Source organism: Erinaceus europaeus, chromosome 18, assembly GCF_950295315.1.
Source record: "Erinaceus europaeus chromosome 18, mEriEur2.1, whole genome shotgun sequence".
Taxonomy (NCBI): domain Eukaryota; kingdom Metazoa; phylum Chordata; class Mammalia; order Eulipotyphla; family Erinaceidae; genus Erinaceus; species Erinaceus europaeus.
In genome coordinates, this window is record NC_080179.1 from 77922663 (window position 1) to 77940898 (window position 18236).

An 18236-nucleotide genomic window follows, 5' to 3' on the forward strand; every position below is an offset into this window, starting at 1 on the left:
AACAGAGGGGGACCCTGTGGCTCTGGTGGTTTGTTTTATTTTGTTTTTAACCAGAGCACTGCTCAGCTCAGGCTTCTAGTGGTGCTGGGGATTGAACCTGGGATTAGGTACCTCAGACATGAAAGGTTTTTTTTTTTTGCATAACTATTATGCTATCTCCCTAGCCCCTCCAAGGATTTTGAAAGTTTGGAAAACACTACCCTACTCTATATGATGTTCAGGGCTTCTTAAATGAAGGCACTTTCTGATTCTTTGCATCCGTGTTTTTTGCGTTGCTCACGTCAGCTTCCCCAGAGTAAGTCTGTATGCTGAGGAGGAATTTATTTGTTCCAGCTTCTTTAGAAACAGATTAGAGTATTGAAGCCCAGCCTTTGAAACCTGAGGGAAAACTATGCCTTCCTACCACCACATAGCAATGATCAAGAAATAAGTGAGCTCATTCCACATGGCGTTGCTGTGTTCTGTAAGAAGAGGTTCTAGTGCAAATACTTCAGTCTTTTGTTGTTGTCAGAGCCAACCAGATTAATTGAGTTTTGTTGTGGTTGTTGCTGCTGTTTGTTTCCCCCCTTAAAGAACAGCACTCACATCGGAGGCAGGGCTGCTCTGGACTCACTGCTTTCCCAGGGACTTGCTGACTCCTAACCAACAGAGGCTCATGTTGTGTGCCAGCTGTAAAGCTGCACCCTCTGTGTTTTCAGAGGGTTTGCTTGGGAGGGTCCACTGGAAAGGTCAAGTTGTAAATTGATTTCCTTCACACACACACACACACACACACACACACACACACACACACACACACACACACACACACACACACCACATTGTCCCTCTTCTGTTAAGCCAGCTGGGGGAGATGCCTGCTGCCTTCGGGAAGCCTCTCTCCTTTCACAGAAGCGCCCAGAGACCTGCACTGCCTCATAGGGCTGGCACTTAGTCTTTATTGTTCCCCTGTTGTTTCCTTTCAAGTTGCCTCAACACAGCTGAGTTGGTTAGAGATGCAAAGAGGCCAGGCAGTACTGCCAAGTAGGCAGGAAGCTGGAGTGGCCCCAGCAGGCAGGGGCTGAGCCTCCTCATCCAATCAGCGCGGAGTGCTGTTGCTATGTGCTCTCCTACTCTGCTGCCTTTGTGAGGACTGGCTCAGAGGGAAGGAGCCGGCCCTGCCACGGAAGGCTCCTGGAACCACTGCCGACAGCTGGATCCACAGCCAGGCTGCCCACAGCTGACAGCCCAGAGCAGCTCCTCTCAGCCAGGCACTCAGCATGGTCTTCACAGGAAACAAAGGGTAGCCCAGAGAAGGTGTGTAACCAAATGTGACTTCATGCTCGGCCTTGAAGCTTCTTTCCAGTCCTCCAGGGTTGGTTACTGGTTGTGTTGGCTTTTCAATAAATGGGCCTAGCAAAAGCAGTCTCACTCTGAAGAGCAGGGAGCCAGAGGGAATTTGCTTCACCAGTGGGTAACCTGTGTTCTCTGAACTATGCGGTTTAAACAGATTGTTCCAGGACCAGTCTGAACAATGACTCAGAAGACAAGAAACCAAAATACAGGGTGCAGCATGACAAGGTGACAGCACTGGGAAGAGAATACTAGTTGGATGGAGGGAGAGGAGTGCTTTGTTTTTAATTAAAGCTGTTAGGAAAATATATTTCAGTGGGTTTCCTTCTCAGAAAAATTGGTTGCTTCTGTGTTTAACAGAGCTTGTCAGAATTTAGCATAGTGAGAATTTTGAAATATTTCAAGAAGTTGATTTGCTGCCTTTTTATAAAGGATTTCTGAAAAAATGCTACATTAAGTTGTATAATATGCTGATTTGTTGATCAGTTCTGTGCAGTTTAAAAAGTCATATACCCCAAATTCAATATCCTTTCTCATTAGGTGTCTGTTGAGAAAATGAGGATTTTGGAAACAACACACCACAGTTAAGATATAATTCTTTAATTTAAATTCCCTTTAAAATGTACTATTCCAGGGCAGGGAAGATGACAGGATGGTTCTACAAAACAGACTTTTCATCCCTGAGGCTTTGAGGTCTCAGGTTTAATCCCTTGCACCACTTAAACCAGAGTTAAACAGGCAATAATAGGGGGGAGATGTTAGGTAATATCCCATATCAGACTTAAGATTGCAAATAAAGTAAGATTTTTATTAAATTAAGCCCCAATCGTTTATTATCTGAAATATATGAACAGAATGTAGATCACAATTTGGTTTTCTTATGGGCCCTCCAGAGAAAGCTTTATGCAACAAACTATAGGAAAGTTTAAAATACCTTTATTTTTTTCTTTTTGCCTCCAGGGTTATCACTGGAGCTCAGCTGCTGGCACAATGGAATATCTAAACAAAAACGGTTTTGTTTTTTTTTACATGTTATCTAAAATAGTGAAATTATAGAACTTAACGTCGTTGAGATTCAGCTAGTGATTCTTCAGAAGTAATTAAAGCAGAATGCTGGCGAGCATCGTGCCCGTTTTATGAGCAGTCTCCACTTATTCAGCCTTACCTGGGAGTTGTATAAGTCGTTCCTTTTCTCCGCTCTCTCAGCCAGAGCACTGCTCAGCTCTGGCTTATGGTGGTGTGCCGGACTGTACCTGGGACTTTGGAGACTCAGGCATGAGAGTATCTTTGCATAACCATCATGCTATCTGCCCCCACCCTAAGTGGTTCCTTTTCTCTTTATTTCTTATCGCTGTCAATAACATATTTTAGAAGACACTAATTTCCACATTGCTTTTATCTGTATTTATTTTTTAATTTTTCTCAGCCCTGCTCAGCTCAGGCCTTTGGTGTTGCCCAGGGCTGAATTGAGGAGGTTTGGTGCCTCAGGCATGAAATCCTTTTGCATAACCACTGTGTGTTGCTTCCCTAACCCATATTCCCACAGTTCATACTTTTATGCCCACTGCTTATATTTGTAACAATACACATATAATGTTTTTATTAAGTTGAAGATTTCAAATAGTAAATTCAGACTTGAAAAAACAAAAACTGCCTAGAACATTAAAAAAAGGGTTTCACATGAACCTGCATTTGACTAAACTTTTAAAGATCCCTCCTGATGTTTCTTAGTTTTTCCAGTTTGTGAAGTGTAGCCCCAGACTTGAACTTGATAGAAGTTATCATAAAAAATGATAGAGGGGCTAGTGAGATAGCATAATGGTTATGCAGACACTCATGCCTGAGGCTCCAAAGTCTCAGGTTCAATCCCCTGCCCTACCCCACACACCACCACACCATAAGCCAAAGCTGAGCAGTGCTCTGGTTACAAGAAGGAGAAGGAGAAGGAGAAGGTGGTGAAGGTGACAGGCAGTCGTATGCACACATTGATCTGTGCGAGGATCGGGGTTTGAGCCCCCACTCCCCACCTACAGGGGGACGAGTCACATGTGGTGAAGAAGCAAGTCTGCAGGTGTGTCTTTCTCTCTCCCCTCCCCTCAGTTTCTCTCTGTCCTATCAAATAAAAATAGGGGGAAAAGTGAAATGAAATGAAAAACATGGCTGCTGGAAGCAGTGTACTTATAGTGCTGGCATCAAGCCACAGTGATAAACCTTGCTGGCAACAAATAATAATAAAATAATAATAAAAGCATCATAAATCTTGCAATCGGTGGCCACAATACAACATTCGTTTGCAGAAGAAGAGCTATAAAGAGGGAACAGGACTGGGAAGAAGACCTAGTTGAGGGCCGAAAAACACCAGGTTAGTTCTGAGCACATGGAGGTCAGTCCTTCCATGGTTTGAGCAGTCAGTCTCATCAGTTGCTAATTTTGCTTCTTCATTATAGAGCCATCAAACCAAAGTTTTGCTATCTTTTCCCTCTTTCTCCCTCTCTCTCTTCCTCTCCTTCTTCCCTCCTTTCTCCCTTCCTTCCTTCCTCCCTTTCTTTCTTTTGTTCCTTTTCTTTCCCTTTCTTTCCTTTCTTTCTTTCTTTCTTTCTTTCTTTCTTTCTTTCTTTCTTTCTTTCTTTCTTTCTTTTGACAGGCAGAGAGAGAGAGAGAGAGAGAGAGAGAGAGACCATAGCTCTGAAGCTTCCTTCAGTGTAGTGGAACTCGGCTTGAAATTGTGTTGTGCTCGTGGCAAAGTGTCGCACTATCCAAAAGAGCCGCTTCACTGCCCCCCCCCCCCCAGTTTATTTCTTAAGAATTACTGGCTATAGTGAGATGAAGTTATCAGAATAGAATCAGCGCATCAGGAGTTGCCAGTTTGTACTTGGTGTTACATTACTCAAAGCAGAGGGCTCTGGACTAGGGAGAAGGAAGGCCGTTATTAGTCACCCAGTACAAGATAGGGAAGAGAGACTTGGGTTGGTGGTGGGAAGAGTGTGAAAACAGCTATCACAGGGAGATGCGAAATTGGACCCGTGTTTCAGCAGTGGCTGTAGACCATTCTTTCCAACAAAATCATATATATATATTTTTTTTTAGTGGCCCCAGAGGTGCTGTAGTAGATGAAGTGTTAGACTTGTAAGTGTGAGGTCCCAAGTTCAGTTTCTGGCATCACATATGCCATACTGTTGTTCTGATCCTTTTTCTCATTCCGTCTTTCTCTCATTAATAAATGTACTTTTATAAAGAATTAACAGACTTTCAAAAGGCAGACTGTTCTTATTCACTTGCTGCAGAAAGATAGGAAGTATATCGGCTCTACTGCCATGCCGTGGGACAACTTTGCCATTGTGTCACAGGAAGGATGGCCTTCGCAGAATCAGAAGTATTGAGTATCAGAAGCTCTAGGTAATGACAGATGCTTCAGTCAGATTAGGGCTTAAGAGACAGATAGCCCAGTGGGTATAGCACATACCTCACCACGCATGAGGCCTGGCTCCTGACCTGGCACTACATGGAGCAGCATGTGCAGCACCGAGGGGCTCCTGGAGGGCGGCTGGGGGTTTGGAATCTCCCTTTCTTTAAAAAGAAGAAGAAAAACTGGGTCCAGGAAGTGGCTCATGTCTGTGAAAAGTCCTGGGTCTGCTCTCTAGAAATGCATTTAAAACAATGGAAGGGGGATCTTAAAGTCCAGGTAGTGGACAGGGTAATGGTTCACGAGGGCGAGATACTGGCGCCTGTGCTGGGGAAAGGTGACTGTACCCTCATGATAACAGCGGCCCTGCAAATCAACATTTCCTCAACAAAGTGAATCTTAAGTTGAAAAACAAAAAAGAAATATTTTGATTCAGTATTGTAACATTGTTAGCATATCTTAACTCCTCAAATTTATTACCTGTGAGTAGAATTTTCATAATCTCTCTGTTACATCTTTAAGTTGGCTTTACTTCTCTTATGCTTGTAAGAGGAAAATACTTATTCTTAAAACTAGTAATTTTCTTGGGAAGATGTGAAATTGGACCAAGACAATTGTCCTGTGAAGCAATGGGGGACCAGCCGGTGGCATACCCAGTCAAGCACACGTTTTACTAAGCACAAGGACCATGCAGGGATCTGGGTCCGAGCCCTCGACTTCCCACCTGCTGGGGGGGGGGGGGGAATGCTTCACAAGCTGTGAAGCAGGTCTGCAGGTGTCTGTCTCTCTCCCTTTCTATCTCCCCCTCCTCTCTCAATTTCACTCTGTCCTATCCAATAAGATAGAGAAAAATGGCCACCAGGAGCTGTGGATTCATATTGCTGGCACTGAGCCCCAGCAGTAATTTTGGATGCAAAAAAAAAATTTGCCCAACACGTGTTGTTTGCTTGTTTTACAAATGTGATTTTTCTTTTTCCCTCTCTCTTTTATTTGGGGGCGGGGGGAGATTAATGGTTTACAGTAGATACAATTGTTGGTACACATGTAATATTTATTATTTTTCTACAAAACACTCTCACCCCCAGCCTAGGTCTGCCTCCACTATCATGTACCAAGATGTTAAACCCACTGTCTCTCTCTGTCTATCTCTCACTCTCTCTCTCTCTCTCTCTCTTAAGATTTTATTTATTAATGAGAAGGATAGGTGGAGAGAGAAAAAGAACTTTTTTCCATTCCTTTAGCATGGACTCTTAAAGTCCAAAGCTTTGGGAGCTAGAGCCCCACCCTGGGTTTTGTATTTCCATTAGCTACTAGATGATTTCTACAAAACGGACATCCTCTGTCCCTCAGTTTCTAAAGATACAGCTCAGCTTATTGAGGCCCAGAAGAAGCAGATGCGCCAGGACAGTGTCTTCCATCGTACCCCACGTTGTCGTCATCAGTGGTGCCACCCGAGTGTCTTCTCCTCAGGTTCAGAAGCAGTTTTGCAGCTCATAGAAAAGGGTAGGAGAACCCTCTGTTAGAAATAGTCTGCGGACTTTACCTGATTGTATTTCATTGGTATTTGTGCACAGTCATTCTCATAAACAAAGGAAAAGGAACAAGAAGACTTAACCCTGGGCCTGTCTGAGAGAATTCTCCAGGATGAGAGCCTGCTTTGTCAAGTGCACAGGCCTGGCCTGGCCTGGTACCAGTACACCACATGGAAAGCCTGTCACTGAAGGAAGCTTTGGTTGGTTCTATGGTGTCTCTCCCTTTTTCCCTGTCTGTCTCTCTCTGGAAAGGTTGTTCTGGAGCAGTGAGATAATGCATATGTAAGAACCAGTGAGCCCGAAAGAGAGACAAGAGACAGACACAGACACTGACTGGCTAGTCAATGTCTGTATCTGCCTTCAGGGTACTGACTTGATAACCTGCTAAAATCTGTCAACCCCTCCAGCTAGGAAAAAGTTCATCTACCACTGAATTTTATGGATACTGTCTAGAGGTTCATCAGTTCTCTTAGACTAAGATATCTTCATAAATACAATTTTTAAAATTTTTTCTAACAAGACAGAAAAATGGGGGAGGGGGAATTGAGGAAGAAAGAAAGAGACATTTACACCAGGGGCTTGAATCCAGTATAATTTGGTCAGAGTAAGAAAGCATAAATTAAAAATAAGTCTTAACAGCTTTCCATTGTGTCCTGGAATCCTACCTCCCCAGAGCCCTATCTCACTAGGGAGGGGTAGAGACAGGCTGAGGATACCTTCAGCACCATGTTCAGCAGAGAAGTGATTACAGAAGCCAGACCCTTCCACCTTCTGGATCCCATGAGGAATTCTGGTCCATAACCCCAGAAGGATAAAGAATAGGGAAGCTTCCAATGGAGGGGATTGGAGCTCTGGTATGGAGCTCTGGTAGCAGGAATAGTATAGAATTTTACCCCTCTTATCTTACAACCTTGTTAATCATTATTAAATCACCAATAAAAATATATAGTAAGCCTTAAAACCAGTTGGGTAAGGACTTCAAGATATGTATGCAAGTAGAGTAGACTTAACAGTCATTTAATTGGGGGCTGGGCAGAAGCGCACCAGGTTAAGCACACACAGTGCAAAGCGCAAAGATGAGCCCAAGGATCCAGTTCAAGCTCCAGGCTCCCCACATGCAGGGGGTCCCTTCACCAGCGGTGAATAAGGTCTGCAGGTGTCTTTCTCTCCCCATCTTTTTAAAAATTATCTTCATTTATTAGATAGATATCCAGAAATTTAGAGGAAGGGGGAGGGAGGGAGACACCTGCAGCACTGCTTCACCACTTGTGCAGCTCCCCCTGCACGTGGGGACGCCCCTTCTCTGTCTTACCCTCACCTCTCAATTTCTCTCTGTCCTGTTCAGCAGCAGCAGCAGTAAGAGCAGCAACAGCAAAAAAAACGGCCACCGGGAGCAGTGGGTTCATGGTGCAGGCACTGAGACCCTGAAGGCAAAAAAAATAATAAATCATTTTATTAAGGAGATAATGATTTAAGAGATTTAAGACAGCTACTGCGACAGTATAATTTTTTTAATTGCCACCAGAATTATTACTGCAGCTTGATGCTTGCCCTCTTGCACTGCTTCCTACCACCCACCCTTATCCAGAAGCACCCCCTCCCCTTTTATAGATAGAGAAATTGATAAAGGAGGGGGAAGACAGAGAAGAAAGAGACCCTCAACACTGCCCCACCTCTCCTGAAGCTCTCTCCCATACCAACCCAGGTGGGGAGCAGGAGCTTGAACCTGAGTCCTTGCACATGATAATGTGTATGCTCTACCAAGTGGGCCATTGCCCGGCCTCAGTATAAGTTCTTAATTCCAGTGAAGGCATCTGTATTCCACTGCGACCACCAGTTCAAGCTTCCACTGCCATGTAAGCAAAATATCAAACACTAAGCACTGGACACTGATCTTGAGATCCTAAGGAAATGGTAGAATGTTCCGATGTCTACCGTATACAGTAACGCACTGTCCTGTGGAGGACTCCATGTCCCCACTCTGACTCCTCTGTTCTGGAAGGACTGCTCACAGAGGACACAGAGCACAAAAGGCCCAGTGCTGCACATGTTACCTAGCCCCAGTGGCCAGGGCAGAACTGATCGCACTGTGTGCACTCAAGTTTCTCGGCTCTGAATTAAAAACCACTTGATTCCATCTACTTTTTACTTCTGCAGGAGGTTTTAGCTTTCACAGGAACACACAGGCTCAGTGGAAAATGTGAATTCTGAGAATACTTAGATCTCAGGGCCATGCCTGTAGTGGAAGGAGGTAGACTAAAAGGAGAGTGCAGCTTCTGTGACCGGCCTGGGTCATAACCATATTCCCATGGGGTGCAACATAAGGTTAAATTAGGCTAAGCTTGTGGGTAATTTTGGAAAGTTATGTGCCAGTTCTCTTGAATTTGTGACGCTGGAGCAAAACAAAATAGCACTGCAAGAGTGGATTGTTGCTTTTTTAGGACAGGGCCATCTTTTGAGGGTAGAGTATGCAGCTAAATCTAGAACTTGGGGTTTTGAGAGGTGAGACTGAGTTCAGGCCCTGAAACGATGATGAATTGCATCCACTGGTTACACAGAGTACCGAGAAGTGAAATGAGACAGGACTAGGATACATAAGAAGGAAATGAAGACGTTTGTGTCAGTGTGTTTGTGGTGGGCACCCGTGGTACGTGTATAATTCTGGCAATCTGAACTTTCAGAATGCAGAACCAAAGAACTGGCCAATGGAATAGCTCGCTTGTTTGGTGCACTCCTTGCTCTGCAGTGTGTGACCCAAGTGCAAGCCTAGCCCCACCGCATCGGAGGAAGCATCAGTGCCACGGACTCTTTCACTCCTCCTTTTTCTGCCTGTCTAGATCTGAACAATAGCACAGCAGACTCTCCTTAGTAACATCATTTTAGATATAAAGTCCTCGGGAAGCACTCTCTGGTGTCCAGGATCATGTGCTGTTCTACACAGTCCTGATCCACGTGGAGTGATACCCTCCTATTGTCATTGTGATGTGGACTCTGTTTCTGAGAGAGAGAGAAGACGCCAGCTTGTTCTCCCTGCTGCCTCTGGAAAAACTGACTCCCTTGCATTTTGCACACATAAGCACTTGTGTTTTCCAGCTTGCCTTTCAGACAATCTTTATGGTTACTTCAAAGAATTTTTTTACTCCTAGAGTTTGAGTAATTCCCCCCCACCACAACCACACACACACATTCAAACACACTCTCACTAAGCAGTCAAGAGGCTGCTATCATATCAAATAAGACCTAGAATGACAGCAAGCAATTTGGAAATTAGAAATCAGAAGACACTCTTTATTTTCAACAACTAATATACTTAGTGCAATTTTATTATTTATAGAATACTTAATTTATATGAGAGAGAGAAAGAGAGAGAGAGAGGGAAAGAAATTAAAGCAGAGCCCTGCTCTGGCATGCCCCAGTATCAGCCTTCAAAACAGCTTACTGTTTCAGTGCAGAGGAGAGGAGGTGGGAATGAGGCCTTGACTGAATTAAGACTTATCTAATTAGGTTGAAAGCCATGCCTTAGTGCACAGGTAGGATTTTGTGTCAAACATTGACTTTTAACTGAAAATTAGAGGAAAAAAACAAAAGCACTTGACAGAATAGCAAATCCCAAAAAAAAAAAAAAAAAAAGATCTGGAAAGGGTAATAGCGAGCTTTTATCACTTCTAACCTGAAATAAAAACACAAAATTTAGTATATTGACCATTATGTTAATAAACATCTGGGTGCTTTTTCACACCAGACACTAGTTAAAGCGTCCTTATTTTCATAGAGCAAATAATGGTTTAATTTTATTTGTGCTAACTCTTTAGGAAGAGAAGCATAAGGTCCAATGAGCTCTTCATAAAAACAATAAAAAACCATGGGGAGGATGTGATGTAACCACACGAGAATGGACACATCTGACGGAGAACTAGACAGCAAAAGTGATATAGCTAATTTCATTCTTTTATACCCTATTTTTGTTCATCTGTAGAATTTTGATCAAGTGGTAAAGCTTAAAATCTACTATAGTAGAAAATTGTTATAAAATAGAATGGTAAAGTCCCATGTTCTAGGGTAACAAGCACATCCTATTTGAGATGAACTTACAAAACATTCAGGACCTTTATGAAGAAAAAGTTTAAACTCCTGGCTAGCTTGGCAGCATAGAGGGTGGGGCACATTGCCTGCAAGGGTGGACCTTGATGGGGTTAGTCCCTATCCCCACGTGTGACAGAGAAGTACTCTGCTCTCTCTGTCTCTTTCTCATCAATCTACAAGATGAAAAATTATTTTTAAAAATTTACTTCATTCCAAAAGAATGCTTTTAAAGACTTTAGATTTTTTAATACTGGTTTACAAAATTATAAATATAGAGCCAGAGAAGTTGATGACTAATCATGAACCTAAAGGCTGGAATAGTTCAGATGAAGAGTTGGGGGGTCTTTGTTTTATAGATAGTAGTCCTATTTTAGTTAAATTCCAAAGAGCCCATGACCATACTAGTTTCGGGGGCGTTTTTCTTTCTTTTTTTCCCCTGAGCTTGACATGTCAACAACTTGTTTGGCTCTATATGTTAACTCTTTCCAGCCACCAGGTTCCAGATGCTAGCATGATACCAACCGGACTTCCCTGGGCAGACGACCCCTCCAGGCTACAGTGTAGTGCTAAGGCTCAGACCTAGGCCTTGTGCACTATTCCAGTCTTTAAGTTCATGATTGGTCAACAATTTGGTTGGCCTTGTATGTGAACTCTCTTTTCAGCTACCAGGTTCCAGATGCTAGCATGATGCTGACCAGACTTCCCTGGACAGACAACCCCACCCATGTGTCCTGGAGCTCTGCTTGCCCAGAGCCCTTCCCCGCTAGGGAAAGACAGAGGCAGGCTGGGAGTATGGACCGACCTGTCAACGCCCATGTTCAGCGGGGAAGCAGTTACAGAAGCCAGACCTCCTCCCCACCTTCTGCATCCCACAGTGACCCTGGGTCCATACTCCCAGAGGGATAAAGAATTGGAAAGCTACCAGAGGAGGGGAGGGCAAGGGAGGGGAGGGGATACAGAGTTCTGGTGGTGGGAATTGTGTGCAGTTGGACCCCTCTTCTCCAGTGGTTTTCTCAATGTTTCCTTTTTATAGATTTTTTTTTTAAAAGAGGCTGATGCACCCAGTAGAGTACAGATGTTACCATGCCTGAGGACCTAGGTGCAAGCCCCCAGCTCTCTGTTCTCCCCATTGGGGAGAAGCTTCATGGCTTCATGAGTAGTGAAGTCATGCTGCATGAGGCTCTGTATCTTACTTCTTTTTTTTTTTAATTTATTCCCTTTTGTTGCCCTTGTTGTTTTATTGTTGTCGTTGTTGGATAGGACAGAGAGAAATGGAGAGAGGAGGGGAAGACAGAGAGGGGAAGAGAAAGACATCTGCAGACCTGCTTCGCCGCTTGTGAAACGATGCCCCTGTGCAGGTGGGGAGTTGGGGGCTCAAACCGGGATCCTTATGCCAATCCGTGCACTTTGCACCACCTGCGCTTAACCCGCTGCACTACAGCCCGGCTCCCTCTGTATCTTAACTTCTGTCAAAAGTAAGAGAAACAGAGAGAAAATGACTGTTGGGAACATCGAGGTCATGCAGGCTCCAAGTCCTAGAGATAAATCTGGGTGGTCAAGGAGAGGGGAGAGGTAGAGAGAAAGAAAGAAATATGAAACCAGTTTTGAGGGAAATTTTTTGAGTGAAAAAATACCGGTTTTGTTTTCACCAACTTTATGAAAAGGTAATGCAGTTACAATTCCCATTTCAATTAAACTGCGGTCTTCTAAGTCACTGAACTCCCTACCTTTGCACAGAGGTAATGAAGGGTCCACTTGAACACACTCTGTGTGGGATGGCATTGTCTGTCTGCTTCTGCTGGGAACAAACTCTGTGCGGGATGGCATTGTCTGCCTGCTTCTGCTGGGGACGGGGGTTACTCTTCTTGGCACTTTTCTGTCACCTTGTTCTCCATGTGGCAAGTTGTCCTCCTCTTAGACTCCTGGTCGACTGGCCCTGTTCTAGAGTGGGCAGCAGTCCACTTCTGTGGGCCCCAGTATGCCCCCTCCCCTATCACTGGCCCCTCAAATGACGGGCAGATCTCTGGAGCAGATAGAGGTAGAAGTGGTAAGGACAGAGCCTGCTGCCCACACTGAGGTGTCACCACTGGGCTCATGATGCTCATTTACACACAGGCTGTTGGCAGGTGGCATGGAGATCACTGCCTTACTTAGATGGTTCCTGAAGACTAGTCCCCAGTGGCGCATGGTCCAGCCTGACATCAGCTTCCCCCGTCCCTGCCGTCGCCTTTCTAGTGGCACGTGGTCCAGCCTGACATCAGCTTCCCCTGTCCCTGCCATAGTCTTTCTAAGGAGGTGCTGTCCTTTCTCTGTGATCATCCCTTTGAAGTTCTTGCTACAAAAGCCATTTTGTTTTATAAGTAAAAATATGAGATCTTTCAGTCTTGCTTTTAAGAAATACTAATTTTTCCAGTAATACAAATCTTCAGTAAGGAGCTTTCGCTTGTTAACTATTAAAAAAAGCTTAAGCTGGAGACAGAGCAGCAGAAAGAGGAAAGAGACTGTGGTGTGGGCGTTTCCTTTAGTTTAGCAGGGGCCAGACTGGAAGACGGTGTGCGCGCTGGCCAGGAGCTACTTTATCAGCCCTATTTTAATATTCTCATTGGTGCAGATTATCTTTCTGTAAGTTCATGTGTTATTGGAAGCTAGCATAAATTTACAAGTGTATTGCTGTTGGGCTTACTCGTCTTTTTTTTTTTTTTTTTTAAATAATACAGTCATTTTTCTTTCCTTTACTATAAAGCAGAAATAGGAGGGCCTGCCCCAGTCTCTAGAAGGAGGCCGGGTCATCCTGCCTTGCCACTCACAGACGGGTCCTGAAATGAGTGCAGCCTACAGTGTTCCCAATTGTGACCAGGAACTGTGAGCAAAGACCAACAGGGACCCAGAGGTCACACAGGCTCCTGTGCTGAATGGACATAGATGTGAGCTGTGGGTCTGGTGGATGGGCGGGTAAACAGGTGACTTATTCCTGGATTCTTTTCAAGAATGGGAATTACTCTCAGCTCTAATCCAGCTTTCTACCCTTTTCTCTGACACCATCTTCTCAGACAATACTTTTTAATTTATTTATAAAAAGGAAACATTGAGAAAACCACTGGATAAGAGGGGTACAGCTCCACACAGTTCCCACCACCAGAACTCTGTATCCCATCCCCTCCCATGGTAGCTTTCCAGTTCTTTAACCCTCTGAGAGTATGGACCCAGGGTCACTGTGGGATGCAGAAGGTGGGGGTGGGAGGTCTGGCTTCTGTAGCTGCTTCCCAGCTGAACATGAGCGTTGACAGGTCGGTCCATACTGCAACCTGGCTCTCTCTTTCCCTAGCGGGGAAGGGCTCTGGGCAAGCGGAGCTCCAGGACACATGGGTGGGGTTGTCTGTCCAGGGAAGTCTGGTCAGCATCATGCTAGCATCTGGAACCTGGTGGTGCAAAATAGAGTTAACTTATAAATCCAAACCAATTGTTGACCAATGATGGGCCTAAAGAGTGGACTAGTACAGATGAAGAGTGTGGTTGCTCTCCATTTTGTAGACAGCTAGGAGGCATATTTGAGTTACATTCCAAAGGGCCTGTGGCTATACTAGTGGTTTTTTGTTTGTTTGTTTGTTTGTTTGTTTTCTGCCTGAGCCTGCCATCTGAAATGCAGGTGGATCCTAATTATTATCTGGGGGGATGATGTCATGGCTGGAAAAAGGACCAGAAAGCTGGATCAGGGAAGAGAGTAGCTCCCAAATCTGGGAAAGGTATAAAATATTGTTGACTGTAAACCCCATCAATTTGCTGTGATCTGAGGCCCATATTCAGTTTAGGAGCCTGTGTGACCTCTGCATCCCTGTAGGTCTGAGCTCACATTCTGTGGTCATGAGTAGGGACATTTCAAGCCGTCCCAATATCAGGACCCATCTTCCTCAGGTGGAGCATAGAGTGTGTTGTCCAGCCTCCCTTCAGAGGATGGAGGGGAGATTTTTATTCTGAGTCACCAGCGGGGTCAGTGTCCCTGATGTCAATGTAAGATCTCCCTGCTGATGTTGCACCCTCTGTGGGGCAACAACTTTGGAAACTCAAGAAGTCACGGTGGTAAATTGGTGAGCTTTTAGTTGATTTTTTCTTTTTTAACAGTTCTTTGTTGCTAAAACTTGGCCCAGCTGCCCAGAGCTCCAGCTTTCAGTCCTGGGAATCGCTTCTACACCCCACCATCCGCATGTCTGTACTTAACTGTGACCCAGGGGGTTCTCTTCTCTTTGTCTTTTTCAACCATTGTTTCACTGCCTCAGGTCTGGGAGTGGGGAGCCTCCGCAGCACTGTGTGCCCCAGCAGGTCCTTTCAGTCCTGGGAGGCTCCCTCCCCCTTTTCTGTCCATGAGCCACGTGTCTGTGCTCACCTGTGGCTTGTTAGTTTCCGGAGAAATCCTGGTTGTAGTTTGTTGAGTTTTCAGGTGATTTTCACTGCTTTTCCTGGCTGACCAGGGAGAGCTAAACTTGGCCACTGCTACTCCATAGCCATGCCTCTGGAAGTTCCCAGAAGTGGCGATTTTCAGCATCGTTATTGTAGCTTTAATTGTATTCTGTTCATTAAGTATCCTCTATAGGACAAAGCATTCCTCGGTACTTCTTACTTTTTTTTTTTTTTTTGCCTCATGTGAAATAAATTCTTTTTTGTTTCACTTTGGAAAGAGTTTAATTAGAATGAGTTATGTGCAGCTGGGGAGGCAGGTCAATGGACAGAGCAGAGGACTTGAGTAAGTGAGGTCCTGGGTTCCATTCTCAGCACTGCATAGTTGAAGCAGTGCAGTGCTACCCTCACATATAAAACAAATAGATCCTTTTGTTTAATTTCTTTATTGGGGGATTAGTGATTTATAGTCAGCAGTAAAATAGAATACTTTGTACGTGCATAAAACTTCCACATAGCAATACAACCCTCACTAGGACCTCCTCTGCCATCATGTTTCAGGCCCTGAACCTTCCTCCCACCCCAGAGTCTTTTACTCTGGGCCAATACACCAGCTCCAGTCTGAATTCTGCTTAGACTTTTCTCTTCTGATCTTGTTTTTCAACTTCTGCCTGTGACTGAGACCATCCCATACTCATCCTTCTGTTTCTGACTTATCTCACCTAACATGCTATCTTCGAGTGAACTCACCGTGAACCTGAGACTTTGGAGCCTCAGGAATAAGAGTCTCTTTGCATAACCATCATGCCGTCTACCCCTGGTCACAGTCTCAGTTTCCCACACAGCAGTTCAGTGCCCACTAGGTCCTCCTCTGCCATCATGTTTCAGGCCCTGAACCCTCCGCCCACCCCAGAGCCCTTTACTTTGGTGCAGTTCACCAGACCCAGTCCAAGTTCGGCTTTGTGTTGATTCTTCAACTTTTTTTTTTTTTTTAACTGGATTCATTTCATTGAAGGTGCCTTTAAAATGTATATGGAAAAGAGTTCTGCCAATATTTTCCTCTAAGTATTTGATAGTTTCAGTTAACACCCAAGGGGTGTGGAAATCCCCTATTATGACTGTGTTGCAGCTAATGTACTGCTGTAGCCCTTTCAGTAGATGTTTGATGTATTAAGGCCTCACACCTGCCGGGATTGACGGATCTGACCGAGCAGAGCAGAGAGCAGCCGCTGCGACTCTGTGCTGGTTACTGATGGCCAGCAGGTGGTGCTGTTGTGAGCGCTAGGCTTCTCCGTTTGTATGATCTGCTGCAGGTGGGATGGGCTAGGGGCGGGGTTGCTCTGGGCTGTCCTGTGGCAGCAAATGCTCTGTTGTATGTTGTGTCCTTGCATTAAATTCAGAAGACTCAGTACCCCCTGAGTCAGATTGAGAGGTCTGAAGCCCCTTTCTCTTCTCCTGGCACGAGCAGCACTCTTCGTTGCTTGCTGTGCTTAAAGTGAGACTGTCAGAGTGGCGCAGCTCAGCTGAAGCTCTGCCTTGACTGCTGCTTTTCAGCCCGTGTCTCTGCCCCAACCCGACGTGAGCAAGCACCCTCCTGACGCTGCTGCAGATGATGATTGAGTGTGTCTCTTGGAATTATGTGTTGTTTGGGGAGGAGAGATGACTTGATCCCTGTTATTCCATGGCCATGCCTCCCCAGAAGTCCCCCCCCCCTTTTTTTTATCTTTATTGGATAGAGACATACAGAAATTGAGAGGGTAGGGGAGATAGAGGGGGAGAAAGAGAGACACCTGGGCACTGCCTCACCACTTAAGAAGCTTTCCCCCTGCAGGTGGGGAGCGGGGGCTTGCAACTGGGTACTTGAGCCCTGTGACATGTGCGCTCAGCCAGGTAGGTGCACCACCACCGGCTCCATCTCTCTTTTTTAATAGCATGTAAATACTGCAGTAGAATATTTACATGTCTCTTTGCATGTTTTCTTGGTCCCACAGTTCTGAAGGTTGGAAGTTTAAAATGGGCTCAAATGGCTGTGCTCCTTTTGTAAACTCCTTAGGTAAAAGCCAGTCTCCTTATTTTTTTCAGTTTTTTGGATTCCTACATTCTTTACTTGTGGCCCTGGCCTCTATTTTCAGAGTTATCTCTGTAGCATCTTTCTCTTCTCTGACTTCTGTAAGGACCTGTGTTTGTGCTAGTCCACCAAGATCATCTAGTCAACCCCTACATCAACATCCTTAACCACAACCACAAAGTTCTCTTTGAATTTAAGATAACACTTTTTAAAAATTTATTTGTTATTGGATAGAGACAGAGAAATTGAGAGAAAAGGGAAGTTAGAGAGGAAGAGAGACTCCTGCAGACCTGCTTCACCACCTGTGAAGGGACTCCACTGCAGGTGGGGAGCCGGGGGCTGGAACCGGGATCCTAACCGATCCTTGTGCTTTGTGCCACCTGTGCTTAACTCGCTGCGCTACCGCCCGACTCCCGAGATAACACCTTTATATAGGTCTCAGAGACTACAACACAGATTAAACTTGAAAATTTCTTACATAAAGTAGATGTCACTCTTTTCCCCCTCAATATGCTCAAACACATATTAAAGAATATTCTGTTCTGTCTTGGAACACTTGTATAAGGTAGAGAATTAATTTTTTGTATGGTTTTGTGAGATAGAGTGGGGACTCTGTTTCACTCGAGTTTGCAAAAATAGCTGATAGTCTTTTGTTTCTTATCTGTGATTGTAAAGCCTTCACAGGTGTATGTACCTTGCTTGTGTCTTTGTCTGATCACCTTCTAAGTCTGGAAATTTTTGATAAAGGTTGTAGAAGTAGGGCTGCTGAAATAACCCATTTGTTGTTGTTTTCCTCCAGGCTTATTGCTGGGCTCGGTCCTGCACCATGAATCCACCTCTCCTGGAGGCCATTTTTTCCCCCTTTTGTTGCCCTTGTTGTTGTAGCCTCGTTGTGGTTATTATTATTGCCATTGTTGATGTTGTTCGTTGTTGGATAGGACAGAGAGAAATGGAGAGAAATGGAGAGAAATGGAGGGAAAGACAGAGGGGGAGAGAAAGACACCTGCAGACCTGCTTCACCGCCTGTGAAGCGACTCCCCTGCAGGTGGGGAGCCGGGGGCTCGAACCGGGATCCTTACGCCGGTCCCTGTGCTTTGCGTCACATGCGCTTAACCCACTGCGCCACCGCCCGACCCCTAAATAACCCATTTGTATAGTGCTCATCTTTGCTGTGTGTGAGAGCCAGAGAGCTCAAGTCTGGCTCTCACACACCGCAAAGCAGTGCATGAGGCTGGCCCCCACCATATTGAAGAAAGCTTTGGTGAGGGAATGGATGGGTGGTAACACACCTGGTTGAGTGCACGTTACAATGTGCAAGGACCCAGGTTTGAACCTTCATGTGTAAGGTTTCCCAGTTCTATGTAAAGGTGCGTGCTATGTACTCTTAACTACACACACACACAGGACCCCGGGTCTCTCCCACTAG

The 18236-nt window shown here is 45.0% G+C and overlaps 1 protein-coding gene across 1 annotated transcript in view; it reads left to right on the top strand.

Annotated features, from left to right (window-relative positions):
* The first annotated feature begins 1164 nt into the window (after positions 1 to 1164).
* ATOSA (atos homolog A) overlaps positions 1165 to 18236 on the top strand; it is a 46740-nt gene continuing 29668 nt past the window's right edge. Inside the window, exon 1 of the mRNA XM_060178244.1 lies at positions 1165 to 1296. The gene's annotated coding sequence lies outside the window, so the exon portion shown is untranslated. The remainder of the gene's footprint in view (positions 1297 to 18236) is intronic.